This window comes from Haliotis rubra, unplaced genomic scaffold, assembly GCF_003918875.1.
Source record: "Haliotis rubra isolate DU_JTF1 unplaced genomic scaffold, ASM391887v1 Scf1929, whole genome shotgun sequence".
Taxonomy (NCBI): Eukaryota; Metazoa; Mollusca; class Gastropoda; order Lepetellida; family Haliotidae; genus Haliotis; species Haliotis rubra.
In genome coordinates this window covers 6522-23613 of record NW_025765924.1, presented here as the reverse complement: position 1 = coordinate 23613, position 17092 = coordinate 6522, and the positions used below count along the sequence as shown (strand labels likewise).

The 17092-nt window shown below is 45.4% G+C and overlaps 1 long non-coding RNA gene across 1 annotated transcript; it reads right to left on the bottom strand.

Moving 5' to 3' along the window:
• Window positions 1–10290: 10290 nt before the first annotated feature.
• Window positions 10291–10747, bottom strand: LOC124274651. Its single transcript, XR_006897991.1, has 2 exons — window positions 10585–10747; window positions 10291–10357 (listed from the first exon to the last, which is right to left on the bottom strand). It is a non-coding gene; the product is annotated as an uncharacterized LOC124274651 (long non-coding RNA).
• Window positions 10748–17092: the final 6345 nt, after the last annotated feature.

Genomic DNA, 17092 nt, shown 5'->3' with positions numbered 1-17092 from the left:
AGACTTGCCAGCCTACTACAAAGCAAAACAGATGTTGATCAACATCAAGAATAGAGGAGACGATTGCATGAGGTTAGCTATCAGGTCACCCTTGTTTCCAGCTGACACTAATTCGAACAGGCCTTCTAGCTATCCCCAAGACGATGGGCTCAACTGGGATGGTATAGATGAACCCACCCCCATATCCCAGATCCCTAAAATAGAAAAAACAAAATGATATAGCTATTAACGTCTTAGGGCACAAAGGCAACACAACGGTCGTGCACAGGGTCAGTCCAATAAAGGGTCGCCACGTGATCAATATATTCATGATCCAGCAAGGTGATAAGTATAACTACACGTGGAAAAAACACCTCAGCAGACTGTTGCAGGACCAGTCGAACATGTTGGGAAAAAACACTTTTGCGTACAATGCCTAGACAGCATCACACGAACTGATTTATTAGAATCCCACCTGGAGGATTGCCAAGGTGTGGGGCAGACGGCCATACGAATCGACATGCCCAAGGAAGAGCGACAATGTCCTAAAATTCGACAACTACAAAAATCAGATGCCCGTGCCTTACATCATCTGTGCTGATTTCGAAGCCTTGATTAACAACGTTGACATCCGGCCGACCCCCAACACACACAAATGCAGGATCACGACACGGTGGGTTTGGATAAGTGGTCGTCCGATGTGATGGGGAAACTATAGTTCCCGTAGTGTACAGGGGTCCCGACGTGGCTGAAAAGTTTCTAAAGTGTTTGCAGGAGGAAGAGAGACTATCAGCATTGCACTGCACACAGTCGCTCCAGTCCGTATGACTCAAGCCGACCGGCTAGCTCACGGCTGCAGCACTCACTGTCATGTGTGTGATAGCCCGCTGAACGGTGATTCAGTGAGAGATCACTGTCATGTCACCGGTAAGTATAGAAGCGCCGCTCACAGCGTGTGTAACCTCAAGCTCAGAATCAACCCCAAGACAATCAACATCCCCGTGGTCTTCCACAACTTGAGAGGGTACGACTGTGACTTGATCATGCAGGCCATCGCGAGGGTCGACGGCAACCTGACGTGCATCCCCAACAACATGGAAAGATACATCTCCTTCTCCCTGAACGGCCTGAGGTTGCAATCCTAGCAGCTGTTTAACATAGCAGTCTGCTCTATATTATTATTTTTTGTTTAACATTTGTCCTTGTATTTAACGATTAACTCATATTAATACTCCAATACCTACTGACACCAACTATGTCCGACTCGGAGCAGAGCAACCGAATCCGCATCAACGAGTTGGATTTTGAACAACTTAAAAAAGCACAGGGGATTGGGGTGAAATCCGCCTCTCACATTTTTCAACTAAGGAATGCCAATGGCAATGTGACGGAAAAGGATTTATGGGACCTCCATCTCAAACTTTCAGCAGCCACCTGGGATTCACTTGATTTCTCACCAGCGAAATGGAACCCTATTGATGCTAATGTTACGGCAGATGATGAATGTACGTTACAAGAAGGGGCCCATGGGATGTGCTTTGGGACGGATGAGATTAAACACAACGTTGATGGTGTCAACAGCGCCATCTCCGTTTTTTATGCTGCAATAGGATATGAAGGCCCTCCACCACAGCCACTCCAAGGTGACAATAAAAAGCCAGATGTGAAGTCGAAAATTCCTCAGTCCCGGAATATAAACCATGGGGGCAAGGAGCAACACACCATGGACCGCAGGACTGTCAGGGACCAGGAAGTGTGCACAGGTTTCATCTGGCCGAACATCTCTCTGTATGCTCAAACGCAGGGTGGTCCCAACGACAAGGCACCGTCCATCGATCTCACGGGGGCCAGCCAGCAATCCTTACTATTAAATACAGTGACACTTGGTAACCACAACCTGACCGCACGATCGCAGGCTGCGATGACCAATCAGGCTGGTCAGTCGCCACCATCATTCAGGTCAATAATAATCAAATGGATGATGAACTGCGGTCAGTCGCCTCCTCTGTGACTAGGGAACAGACAGACAGGGACAAATTTCTGTCCCACTCTGCACCAGAGTTACCATCACATCATGATCAAGGATCCAGCCATAAGAAATGAGGGAAATTTTCATAGGCCAGCTGAAATCCAGTTCCTTGTACTGGATCCCTGTTCAAGTTGAGAGCAAGAATATAATGAGTATGGTGGATTCAGGGGCATCAGTGACAATTATCTCTGACTTGGTTTACCAGGACCTCATTCCAAAACCGCCAGTGTTAGAGAAAATCAGTGTTCGTCTAGCGGGCAGGGATATGGGATTAGAAGACATGGATTGTGGGTCCCGTCAATCTGTCGTTAGGACCTATCAAGTTTTGTGATACGTTTTATGTGGCACCCATCGAGGGTGACATATTGCTGGGACTTGACTTCATGAGGTCTCATCGTTGTGCAATAGAGATGGATGGTGACTGGTTGAGGGTTGAAGGCCATATGATTCCCATGGTTTTTTGATCAAACGGAAAGACACCCACAGTTGCCCGAGTCACCATAGCAAAAAGTACAGTGATTCCGCCGAATTCTGTGGTACGCACCCCTTGTACGATAGACTCTGTTATAATTGACTACATCATTGAGCCATCACCATACTTGAATGTTATAGTTCCACGTGTTCTGCGAGCTAAGGGAAGCAGCCCAGTTGTGTGTCTCCTTAACCCATCAAATTCTTGCAGGGTGTTAAAGAAACATCATGTGATAGGCACAGCTACAGAGGTAGATGAAGTTCAGGAGGAAGACAATCCCCACTCCGCCAAGGTACGTATGGCTCGTGGGAATGACGAGACACCAACAGAGTTACCTGAGCATCTCAAGGGTCTATTTGAACAGTCAGTCACTCTATTAAATCCCTGCCAGAGGATAGAGCTAAAAGCATTGCTGACAGTTTGCGGAAATTTTCGCAAAGCATGACCTGGACCTTGGGGAGTTTAAGGAGATTGAGCACACTATCGATACCGGCAACAATAAACCAATCAAGCAACGGATGAGGAGAACACCACCAGCGTTTGCTCAGGAAGAGGAGGCTCATCTTGAAATGATGTCAGCGACTGATGTCATACATCCTTCATCATCTGAGTGGGCTTCCCCGCCAGTGCTAGTGCGCAAGAAATCAGGCTAAGTGCGTTGGTGCCTGGATTATCGCCGCTTGAATGAATGCTGTAGAAAAGACACCTTCCCGTTACCTCTGATTGACAGTGTCTGAACACCCTTGCTGGAAATGTGTGGTTCTCCAAACTTGACGCGAACTGTGCTAACTGGCAAAATGAGGTAAAAGAGGAAGACCGCAGGAAGCCCGCTTTCATTACAAAGTACAGTCTCTATGAATTTACCAGGATAGGATTCGGCTTGTGCAATGCTCCAGCAACGTTTGCCAGAATCATCAACTTAGTGCTACGCGGACTAAACTGGAAAATAGTGCTAGCTTTCCGAGATGCCTGTCTTGTGTTGGGAAACAACTATTCAGACCACATACAGAACTTGCGAAAAGTATTCTTACGGTTCCGAAAGTACAATTTGAAATTGAAGCCACAAAAGTGTGTTTTATTCCAGAGTGAAGTGGAATTCCTCGGGAGAAGAGTGAGTCAAGATGGTCCAGAATGTGGCGACGTGACCACTAAAGCAGTGGCGAATTGTTCCTGTCTGCACAAAAGATGTTGAGCGGTTCCTGGGCTAAGTTAACTATCATCGCCTGTTCATTAAGGGCTATGCCAAAATAGCAGTGCCACTTTACCAGCTTACGGGCAAGAACAACTTTTTATGGGGCCCTGAGCAGCAGAAGGCTTTCAATCAGCTTAAGCAGGCGTTAACGTCAACCCCCATCTTGGCATTACCAAACTCAGAGGACCCATTCATCCTTGACACTGATGCATCAGACAGAGCGATTGGAGCTGAACTGCTACAGGTGCAAAATGTAGTCGAAAGGCCAGTAGCCAATGGCAGCTTTGGGTTTTCCCCAGAGCAGCGCAAATACTGCACCACAAGAAAGGAGCTCTTGGCAGTTGTGAGGTTCACCAGGCAATTCCGGCACTATCTAATAGGCCGTGAATTCGAGGTCCGCACTGACCACAGCAGTCTCCTATGGCTGATGAACCTTAAAGAGCCAAATGGCCAGCTAGCCAGATGTATGGAGGAATTGAACCAATACAATATGGTCATCAAACATAGGCAGGGTTCGAAGCTCCAAAATGCAGATGCGCTCTCACGAATTCCATATGAGGGTCCCTGTCCTGGGTTCCATAGTGAAGAACCATAGTTACACGATCTACCCTGTGGGGGTTGTCCATATTGCGCCAGAGCCCACAACAACTGGTACCAGTCGACGATGGCGTCCCAATAGGGAGGCGTCCGGCTGGAGACGGCAACGAGGCCCAAGTTGTTTGGGAAAATGAAGTAATTCACAGCACAATGAATGATGAGTACGGCGTGGTGCCTGCTCTTTCCTTGCTATTTACTCTGGAGGTGCCACAAGAAACATTGGAGAGAGAAGATTCATCCGGAGTGTCTGCCATGTTTTTGGATGTGGAAACAGACCATATTGTAGACCAAGTATGCTCACACGAAAATGTGTACGAGCCATGGGACCCTGGCCGAGATATGAAAAGCTGTCATGTGTCCGGATTAGAAATCATATGCCCACCTGGAGTATCACCAACAGTGATAGAGAGGTCGACACCCGCAGATGGTGACCTGACACCTGACATAGACGTTCTAATTCGAAAAGCTGACTCTGCTTCAACGAAGGTCGACATTCAACAAGCCCAGGGGGAAGATACGGATCTAGCTATCATTCTGCAGTATCTGAAGACAAACGAGGAGCCTTCAGACGACATACTATTCCATCCCAACGAGCAAGAACTATTTCTTGAATAAAGAAAGGTTTTTCCTGCAGGACAACATACTCTATCGTCTGTCGAACGACACTGGAGGTGAATCATTGGCAGTTGTTCCAAGGAGCCTCAGAAAAGAACTACTCCACTTGTATCATGCCATCCCATCATCTGGTCACGCTGGTATTTCACGTTCCAAGGCTAAGATCAAGCAGAAGTACTACTGGCATGGTATGTCAAAGGATGTAGCAGCTTATGTCAACATGTGTGGAGTTTGCTGTAAGTATAAGAAGGGCGCTAGGAAGCCCCGTGATCTGCTCACAAACTACCATGCGGGCGTCCCACTTGAATGAGTACACATTGATTTCCTTGGGCCGCTACCAAAATCCAAGCAAGGTAATGAGCGCATATTAATGATTGTGGACCAATTTACAAACTGGGTTGAATGCATTCCCCTCCCATCACAAACTGCCGAAGTTACTGCTCGAGCAATGATTGACCAATTCTTCACCTGCTTTGGATACCCAAATCAATTGTTCAGTGATCAAGTCATTTGTTCGCTTCAGTTTGTAAGGTCCTAGGCATCATAAAAATAGGACAACCCCTTACCGACCTTCCTCAAAGTGGAATTCTTTAACCATACTCCCATGGATTGTGTGGGGTGTTACGTTCAGGATTCTTAAGACAGATGGGATGAACACCTACCCCAGCTGGCCAGTTCAATGAGAGCATGTGTCAACAGAACGCGGATTTACACCCAACAGAATGAGATGGGATGGGAAGTTAACCACCCAGCAGACTTGATGTACAGGCCGAAGCCTCTTCAGGGAACAAATCCACACGAGTACGCTCGGGATCTGCAAGAATAATTTCTAGCCACACACAAACTGGCCCGAGAAAATCTCAGGACTACCCAAGCTCGGATGAAGAGTGATTACGATTTGAAGATCCTAACAAGGGAGTACAAGGCTGGTGACCTAGTTCTCACCTTAGACACAGCAGTCGTCAAGGGGAAGAATCGAAGCTCAGTGCTCCTTGGAAGGGTTCTTATATGGTAATTGAGAAACTACCTTCCTCTCTCTACTGAATCAAGATGAAAACGACAACGGTGGTAGCTAACCACGATCGACTGAAACTATTTCAGGGCGATGAAATCCAACGGTGGGTTTTCCGTTACTGTGATAGGGAGCTAGGGATACATCTGCCCAACTGAGATGTTCCCATAGTAGATCCTGAAACTGATGACGGTGACGACCAAATCTACTGTATCTGCCACCAACCGTATGATGGCAGTTTCATGATTGGATGCGACGGATGCGACGGATGTGACACCTGGTACCACGGCTTGTGTGTCGGCATAAGAGAGTGTGACGCTCGCGGTATTGATGAATATTTCTGTGATGCTTGTAAACTCAATTCTCCAGATCGTCAGTAATTCCAACGTCTGGCGGGTTGTGGTTGCGGCTCGGCGTGGCGCCAGTTGTGGCATATGACCTATATATTGATGTTCACTGTGATTCCAGGTAATACAACACTGAGGGATGCCATCCCGTCAACTGCTGAGCGACAGGGACTGGCCAAGGCTTTCTCCGCCCAAGAGACACCCTCCAAGATTCCTGTGGGACTCAGGGAATCTGAGCTGTTGACGAAATTCCAGTCATGATCGTCTGAACCCTCGTTGCGACCGTCGGAGCCAGAGTCAAGATCACCGGAGCCCCCAGCAACTCCATCAACACCCTCAGTGTGGTCAGCGTGATCATCAAAGCTTTCCGCGGGGCCACCTGTGTTCCAGCAGAAATCGTCGAAGCTGCAGCCCAGATCACCGGAGCCCTCTCCACCAAGACTGTGGCCCCAGCATAGTGGACCGTCCCAGCCCTCACTGTAAAGAGCAACGGCACCCTCATCCAGACGACCGCCAGGATTCTCAGCTCAGAGGTCAGCGCAGTCATCAAATTCCCAGCCAGGTGTTCTACCGGTCCTCAGACAAGAGAGTCGAACAGCAGCCGAAACGCCGGAGGGATGGTACTTCGAGGGGGCGACAGGAAACATCAGCGAAGACACCACATGTTGAAGGGGGACAGGAAGGGATTCAGGGGCAAAGATGCCTCCCCCTGACATCGAGGGTTATCCCTAGCACTCCCTAGGCATCAACAGACAAGGGTCGAGGTGACCTCCTTCTGGCAACAACGGGGGATGCAACCATCACGTCACAGACATCAACGGATGAGGGGCGAGGTGGCCTCCCCCTCCCATTGGTGGACCATGTTGGCGATACAAATGGGACATGCAGTTCAGCATCTGCAGCTGCAACATCTAAATGCATCATACACAATTGCCGGGCCCCCATCATGGACCAGGACAGCCATCTACTTGCTGTTCATGTACCGCCCTGTATCGGACAGTTTTGGGCTGGGGATCGATAACAGGACATCATCCAGCCATGCCTGTTCATCTTCAAAACTTTAGCACTGTGGCTGCTTGGGCAGCGATACGGGACACCGGAGGAGTTGATGACAGTTTTGAATGTAAGTCACGAAATTCCGAGGGCTGAATTTCAGAGATACTCAGGTTGCCTTGGAGGCCTTTGCTCGGCAGCCGGGTGGAGTCAGATCAACAGCAGCGACATTTCTTGTGGTGCCGGACCAGCTGCACTCCTACACCCAAGGTGGTTGGCCCTTGTAATTAACTACCTTTCCCCAGCCCGGCGCGACTTGATTGCAGACCTGTTCCGAGATAATGTACCTAAGGCTGACAGTGTGGAGTGGCTCCCACCTGAGGAAGACCCAGGTCAGCAGTTAGATGCAGAGAGGCTCCCGTCTGATGCCATGGAAACCACTGACTTACCATCATCCATTCCACCCGCTGATGAGGACCTCCCAGAAGCATTCGACAGCCATTTCCACGCGGATAGGACCTGCAGGTGGCTGTTCCGGGATACGACTGTTGAGTCTCCATTAGACACTCTCGAGGATTGGACTCCAGTACAGGCTCCAAGTTACCCGGTCAAGCTGGTGGGTGGCGTCACATGCTTCTGTGACCCAGGGATGTGGCCAGCGTCCATACCAACACGGCCTTTCTGGAAGGTGTCCCTGGGGATACACCCTTGCAAGATCACAGAGGCATCGCCCGGATTCGTATCAAAATTCATCAGGCAGTGTGCTGAACCAGGAGTGTCAGCCATCGGAGAGATCGTCTACGACCTCATGGATGGGCACCAACATCTAGAAAACCAACATCAGCTCCTAGAGACAATTCTGGGAAATACGAGGGAGGGCTTACCCCTCATATTCCACGTCCGAGGAGCACACGTAGACGACCTGGCAGAAGATTTATACTCCAGGCTGCGTGAACTGGTTGGTCGGTTTCGTTTCGCAGAGCAGACCACCGTGCTCCACTGCTTTCATGGGAACCTGAAGGCCTTCCCCAACACACTCTTCAGTGTCAACTGCTTTTGTTGACGGGTGAGGGCAAGCCAGCAAGAGGCTCTCCCAGCCATCCCAAAGGACAACCTCCTCCTGGAGACGGACTCACCATGCCTTGGTGTTACCAACAATGTGCGATGCAATTTACCGCACTACATTGGGAACGTCTCACAGAAGTTGGCAGGGCACTTCCACATGTCGCCAAGGGAACTCATCGAGGTCTGCACTGCCAACGGAAGGCGCGTATTTCTGAAGTAGCAGAGGAAAGAGAGGTGTATCTAACCGGGAATAGCGAGTTACCCTCTGCCAGGATTGTGTGTATCTAACCGGGGGTAGCGAGTTACCCTCTGCCGGGATTGTGTGTATCTATCCGGGAGTAGCGAGTTACCCTCTGCCGGGAGTGTGTATCTATCCGGGAGTAGCGAGTTACCCTCTGCCGGGATTGTGTGTATCTAACCGGGGGTAGCGAGGTACCCTCTGCCAGGACTGTGTGTATCTATCCGGGAGTAGCGAGTTACCCTCTGCCGGGATTGTGTGTATCTAACCGGGGGTAGCGAGTTACCCTCTGCCGGGATTGTGTGTATCTAACCCGGAGTAGTGAGTTACCCTCTGCCGGGATTGTGTGTATCTAACCGGGGGTAGCGAGTTACCCTCTGCCAGGACTGTGTGTATCTATCCGGGAGTAGCGAGTTACCCTCTGCCAGGACTGTGTGTATCTATCCGGGAGTAGCGAGTTACCCTCTGCCGGGATTGTGTGTATCTAACCGGGGGTAGCAAGGTACCCTCTGCCAGGACTGTGTGTATCTATCCGGGAGTAACGAGTTACCCTCTGCCGGGATTGTGTGTATCTAACCGGGGGTAGCGAGTTACCCTCTCCCGGGATTGTGTGTATCTATCCGGGAGTAGCGAGTTACCCTCTGCCGGGAGTGTGTATCTATCCGGGAGTAGCGAGTTATCCTCTGCCGGGATTGTGTGTATCTTACCGGGAGTAGCGAGTTACCCTCTGCCGGGAGGTGATAGGGTGAGTGTGCTTAGTTATTTGTGATATTTTAAAATTTAGTTTGAGGTTGGTTTAAGAAGCGGTGTGGCACCCTTCCTATTAAAATAAATATATTGAGGGTCTTTGTTAAACAAGGGAGAGTGTAGTGAATGTCAATGTCGTTACATCGGCAATCTCCGGAAACCCTCGGCGGCTTCTGCGAGGGTTGACCTACATCCGAGTGTGCTGACATTGTATATTTAACCAAGAAGGTCTGTTGTAGTTCGTGTTACGCGTTTCGCGGTATTACTCTCTTTTCCGCGAGTGTCACACCATTATAACCGTGGTACTCGGTGACGTTATGCACCAGTAGCACGATTTACAATATAAGGAGTCCTGGTTGGAACGTACTCTCTGACAAGACTAGAGAGATAGGATGGAGCTGCATTGTTAAGTATCTTGTATTCTATCCTGGCTGGGAGTGGTAACCAGTGCAGACGCATGAGGATCGGGAGATGTGTCTGTGCTTGGTGGTTCTGCAGATCAAACTGGCAGCTGCATATTGGACTTTTTTGCAACCTGGAGAGCAGGTCTTTGTTCAAAGCAAACTGTTGCAGTAGTCCGAGGGGACAACACCATAGATCTTACAAGATGGTGTGTTGCGTAGTTGTTAATAAGTGGCGTATACTGGAGATATTCCTTATCTGATGCTGCTATTCATGTCGCTATGGGCTGGAATATACCACGCCCGTAGCCCTGTTGTTGCAGGCTGGCTTCCGCTGCCACTCCGTCCAAGTTGACACTCCATATTGGGTTAGGGAGCAGGCGTCTTGAATTCTACTATAATACTATGGCTCACAACACATTCACTTGTTCCTTGAAAGCAAATAAGAGAAGACACCTTTCCTCATCGTCCGATGAAGACACCTCTCTACTAACTAAAGAATCATGGCCAAGATTCTTAGTCATTTCTACTGTTGTTGTAAGTCCTTTAAAACTGAATCCTTTTGACATATTGTCGCAGGGTTTTATAATACGACCACTGGGCTGGTGTTCAATCTCTTTATTCTGCCATTTGCCATTTGAGGTTGGTCAAACACGACCGTGCCATAAATCTGTAATTAGGGAAATTACATGAAGGGCTGCCACTGCCAGCATGGTGTGTCTTTATAAATCAAAACAAGTAAAACTATTGTGACATTTTACATAATTATTATATATAAATAATTATTTAAGTTAATGGTTACTAAACCATTAAATGTTATTATTTAAATACAGGGTTACACCTGACTTAATTATGAGAAATTGTTATAATATGAACTATTCAAACAAACTTGCGTACCTGTAATTAGGGAAATTACATGAAGGGCTGCCACTGCCAGCATGGTGTGTGCCGGGCACATGGCACATGCAGCTTTTATATCACCTGAGTGCACAGCCTGCAGGAGCAGCATGTGCCAGAGCCCAGGAATTACCTGCCGGCAGCCAGCTCATCTGTATGGCAAGCTGTTAGGGACAAAAATTGTAAAATGTGCCAGGTGTGCTGTGCTGTACATTGTGTGAACAATTCAACCTCTGACACCTTCCCCTCCTCAGGAAAATGTCGTCCTCGACATTATAAAACATCTGAAATACATTAGAAACTTCAAACATTACTACATGTTTTAAAAGAATAATTCCTGAAATGAAATTGGGAATTATACAAATATTTCATCATTTTCATCATTTTGCTGCAAAATATACGCACCACTCCTGAACCAGTCTGGTGGCCTCCTTTCACGACCTGAACGTCGAGGAATAAGAGGACTGGCACCCGGATCAAGAATACAATCTTGGGGAGAACCGGTTGAATTCTGTTCAGAATTCAAAACAATTCCTGAAATTTCATTTACAGTAGCCTCTTCAGTGCTTTTTACAGTTTCTGTATTTGAAGAACTTGGTTGATCCAAAATATGAGAGTCAGCATGATCCAACTCGACAGATTTTTAAGTGATAGAAACCTCTGGGTTACCTTGGTGATCTCCAATATAGAGAAATGGAACTAAATCCTCACACTCACTTTCATCTTCAGAAGAAATATCTTCAAAATCTATCTCCTTGAGTTGTGTTCTTGTGTGCTGTGCAGACATGGTCACATCTGGACCAGGTAGAGACATAAAAGGTAGTAGCATATTTCGATGCAATGTCTTTACTTTACCTTTTCCATTCTCTCTTTTCACCACATATACTGGTATGTCCTTATTTGGCTGACTGACAACTGTATATGGGTCACTGGACCAGAAATCTGCCAATTTGTGCTTTCTTCGTAGACCAACGTTCTTCACAAGTACTCTATCTCCTTCTGTAAGAACTGCTTCCCTTACTCTCCTGTCATATCTCTTTTTGTGTCTGCTTGCAGCTTTACTGGACTCTGTGGAAGCAATGTTATAAGCATAGTCTAACCTTTTCTTCAACCTGGCTACATACTCGACACCTGACTGCTCTTGCATGTCATCTGGATTAATGCCAAGGAAAGCATCTATAGCCAAACGGGGATGTCGCCCAAACATCAGATAGAATGGTGAATAACCAGTGCTATCATGCCTGGTACCATTGTATGCATGTACTAATGTTGGAACATACATTTTCCAATCTGCCTTTTTATCTTCCTCCAAGGTACCCAACATCTTGAGTAAAGTCTGGTTAAATCGCTCTACCATTCCATTTCCCATTGGGTGATATGGCGATGTGCTAGTCTTGACAGTGCCAGCCAGTTTACACAGGGCTTTGATAACCTTTGACTCAAAATTGCGACCTTGATGACTATGTAGCTGTGCTGGAAACCCATAGTGAAGAAAGAAATCAAATAATGCCTTAGCTGTTGTAGTAGCTGTTTCATTCCTTGTGGGAACTGCATGTGCAAATCTCGTAAAATTATCCGTAATCACGAGAATATTCCCACATCCACCTGCTTCCTCCAGCGAAAGGTAATCTACACAAACTAATTCCATAGGTTGACTTGTAGAAATATTCACAAGTGGAGCTGCAACTTGATTAGGAGAACATTTTCTGCGAATACATCTACCACAAAGCCTGATCTTTGTTTCGACATCTGTAGACAACCCTCGCAAATAAAACCTGGACTGAACTAAATCTACTTTTCTGTCTCGACCCTGATGTCCCATGTCATCATGTAGCGCATCCCAAACTAATTTCCTCCATTGTGTTGGCAATACAAGTTGATATCTCAAATCACCTTGAGGGAACTTTTTTCTGTATAAATCACCATTCCTAACCACAAGTTTCTTCCACTGTCCTAAAAGCCTATGAACTCCATCGGATTCTTTGCAAACTAGACGAGCAGTTGGTTTTCTTCCCTTTGTGACAAAATCGATCACTTTGCCAACCTCCAGATCTTTAGACTGTTCTAAGACCCAATCTACATTCCTAAAAGGAACAGTACTTTCCTCCACAACATCTGGTGAAGTTGCCAAACATTCAACCATATTCACAAACTGAGAACCACAAATAGCCTTAACAACATTGGACTGAATATCTGTAGCAGAAAAGTTTGGGTGACGAGATAAAGCATCTGCATCCTTGTTAGCTTTTCCTACACGATAGATAATTTTAAAGTCATATGTTGACAATGCTGCAAGCCACCTGTGCCCTGTCGCGTCTACCTTGGCTGTTGACAAGACATATGTGAGGGGATTATTATCAGTTCTAACCTCAAAATGATTGCCATATAGATACTCATGAAACTTATCACACAGCCCATGTTAGTGCCAGAAACTCAATTTATGTGCTGGATAATTTTTCTCTGATTTCCTCAATGCATGACTAGCATATCTTGGTGCTGATACAAAACTGCCCCGTAAAACCTTCACTACTGGCATCTATATTGAGAATAAAGGGTTTTGAATAATCAGCATACGCAAGGACTGGAAGTGAAGTTAAACACTCTATCAGCTGATTAAAAGCTACTTGACGTTCAAAAGTCCGTTATAACTTTGACTTAGATTTGGCTTTACCTTTCTCCAGTTTTCCATGAAGTAAATCAGTCAGAGGTTTGGCCACTCTCGCATAATTCTGAACGAACCGACGGTAATAACCAGTGAAACCTAGAAATTTCTGCAACTCCTTGACAGTTTCAGGAACTGGCCATGATTTCAAGGATTCAACCTTATCTGGATCAGTTTCTACTCCTTCTGAGGATACAACATGTCCAAGATACTTGACCCTGTTTCTGAAGATTTCACATTTGGACGGCTTTAACTTCAAACCATGTTCCCACAACCTTCGAAATACAGATTCAACTCTGGTCAAGTGTTGTTCAAAAGTTTGTGAAAATATGATTATATCATCCAGATATATCAAACATTCTTTCAGGTGTAAATCGCCCATACATCTCTCCATTAACATCTGAAACGTTGCTGGGGCGTTGGTCAAACCAAAAGGCATCCTATTGCATTCAAAAAATCCCAAGGGACCTGCAGAAAATACTGTTTTCTTCTTATCCGATTCACGTAATTCTTCTTGCCAGTAACCTGAACTTAAATCAAGCTTTGAAAACCATTTTGATCCAACAAGACAATCTAAGGTTTTGTCAATCCTTGGCAAGGAATAGGAATCCCGAATGCTTTTAGCATTAATCTTTCTCATGTCAATGGATACTCTTAGACTGCCGTCCCTCTTACGAACCAAGACAATATTTGAAGAATAGGGGCTATGACTTTCACGAATGGCTCCACACTCAAGCATATTCTTAAGATGTTGCCTAACTTCCTCAAATAAAGCCGGGGTATTCTACGGTATGGTTCCTTGAAAGGCACATCATCCATAAGATTGATCTCATGTCTAACTGTTGTAGTATGGCCCAAATCTAGAGAATGCTGAGACATAATATCTGTCCACCGACTAAGCATATCCTGTACTTGACCTCTTTGATTACCAGACAAGGGGCTATCTGCTAAATCAATAGTAACAGGCTTCTCATCCATAGCACCGACTGAAGAATCAACACTATCATCTTCCAAATCCAAAGGCAAACAATCCATAACCTGAACCTCTTGCAAACTACATAGCTCTGCTTTGCGAGGAAGTGTAATAGTTCTAGCAGATAAATTGCAAACTTTGACATAGACAGTAGCAGTCTTACGCTGACCATCAATTTCTACAACTCTAGGACAAACACCTAAACCCTCAGGGCTAATCTGTAACTGCTCCGTCACAGCACAGTGTTTACCTGGACTAGTATACCCTTCAAAGTGGTCGCCACCATAGGTTGCAGAGTAATAGGATGCTTACTCCTATTGACTTGACAGTACCTATTACCTAAACTAGCCGAGCTTAAGTAATCAAATACCATCTGCCAAGGCTCTCAGACAATCTGGGGTGCATTACAATAGAACAATCTGATAGTGTTTGTACCAAGAATCATCGGAACCTGGGCACTAAACTCGGTATCCTTGACTACCAACACTGGTATCATGTAAGTTCTATCATTTAATGGGACACCAACGAAGAGTTCAATATAGCCAATGTACGGGAGTATATCACCAGTAGCGATGCTAACCTTCAACTGAAACTCTTCTATGGGACGTAACCTAAGATCACTTAAGTTCTTATAGTAGAAAGACTCTGAGACGGTAGTAACTTGAGATCCAGTATCTAGCATTACAAGACATTCATCGCAATTGACAAGAACAACAGTTTGTACACTAGGGCCTACCATTCTAGAAAACAAGTCATTGGAGCGATCACGTTCACCGACAACTGTTTGCTCCTCAACAGAAGTCTTTAATGGTTTAAATCTGTATGACCATGATCACCAATAATTCCTCTATCACGACCTCTGTATTTACCTCGACCATGTCCACGAGGATTACCTGAAGGATTAGATAGACCAACTTTACTTTCAATAGCAGCTAACCTCTGTACGACCTCACTGACATCTTTTCTAGCTTCGATGAAGTAGACTGTTTCAACGCCTTCTGATTCTTTTCTAAGATATCAATTCTCTTGAGAATATCCTTTAAGTGTTGAGAAACATCTGAATCAACAACTTGAGAACTAGAATACACTTTCTTGTGTCTAACATCTTTGACCTTAACAGATCCAGTAAGTTCCTGTTCTGTTTCCCTGACAACTCTGAGTAAGAATCAAAATCTGAACAGTTATCAAACTTATGCCTTGTTGCATCCTTCAGTCTATCATTCCTTATACCACTCCAAAACTTTGTTTTCAAGATACACTCAAGAGCATCCTCATGTATAAAGTCACCCTTAGATTTAACTTTCAACAAAGTATCTTGAAGTCTACAGGACCAAGTTGCCAACAATTCACCCTCCTTCTGGCAATCAGTGAAAAAATTTCTGCAGCAACGTATCAGCTGAACTAACAACACCATAAATACTGTCAAGCTTACTCCAAATATCATCCACTGATGCATGTTCACCAAGCAAAAGGACAGCTCTACAAGCTTCACCCTTTAACGACTTCCTAACGCCCTGTGCTAAGATAGAGGCTGGATAATCCCTACTATTCAACAAACACTTAACCTCAAATATCCAATTCTCAAACGAAGACTCCCCCTTGGCATCACTACCTGAGAATACAGATATACGGGGTGGTTGAATGTATTGTGTGTTAGTTGGTAACAAAGAACTTGCCCGATGTCTGGGACTGAAAGGTTGAACCTGATATCCTGCAGTCTCTATGTACTTGATCATCTTCTTCACTCACTCCATCTTTGCTACGTTTGGGTTCCCAATCCTCTTCAGTTCCGCCAGTGGCCATTGCTGAAAGGGTCAGTGATAAAAGTAGACAAATAAATACAAGTCCTGAAAATCTTGAATACATCAGTCAGCAAACATCAAAATTACATTAATAAGGATAAGAATCACATCTGGTTCCCCAAGACTGTCAGCTCTGAAGTCAAGAATTAACAACATGGTATCAATTTGTGTTCATAATTCAAAATGTGCAATGCAGTTGTTAAGACAGGTAGGCATGTGATAAAATTCCCTATGACAATTCTCACACTCGCACCAAACTTTCAATCTCCTATCAAAAGTCTAAGCTGAGATGGACTAGCAAAACATTTCAAAACCTATTCAATGTGTAAATAGTATACAATAATATTCAACTATTCCGAAACATGAAAGCAGTAATGTCACAACCCAGAACTACCTCACATATTACTTCAGTGGCATGTTAAACAAATGGCACAATAAACATTAAACACATGTGAAATTCAAGTAAGCATTCTATAGTGAACAGCTGAAAAAGAAACAGAATGGTCAATACATTGATCAAATGTTCAACAAAAGTCCATGTGACTAGTTACGTTCAAACATTCAACATAAGTTCATGTGATAAAAGCATCACAAAAAAGTCAACTTCCACCCGCGGAAACGCGAAGCAATCCATGGATAGTATTCATGAAACTATATAGTCAGTCACAGAATAACACAAGTGAAAGTCATTCCAAAATGTCAAATAGTGTGTCAGTGTGCACACCTATGATGGGTATTACTAGTACTCGACGTACTGTTAATAGTACTACTGCCGGCAACATAGCATGATGTTATCGGGCCCTACCACAAAACCTGGTCACCAGAACACTGACAGGAATACTATATCCATCGATGAGTGGTTAAAGTTGTCATGATGTTGTAACAGTCATGTAGTTATGGCTGTCATGTTGTTAAGAACACCAGCCCCACGTTGGGCGCCAAAATGTCGCAGGGTTTTATAACACGACCACTGGGCTGGTGTTCAATCTCTTTATTCTGCCATTTGCCATTTGAGGTTGGTCAAACACGACCGTGCCATAAATCTGTAATTAGGGAAATTACATGAAGGGC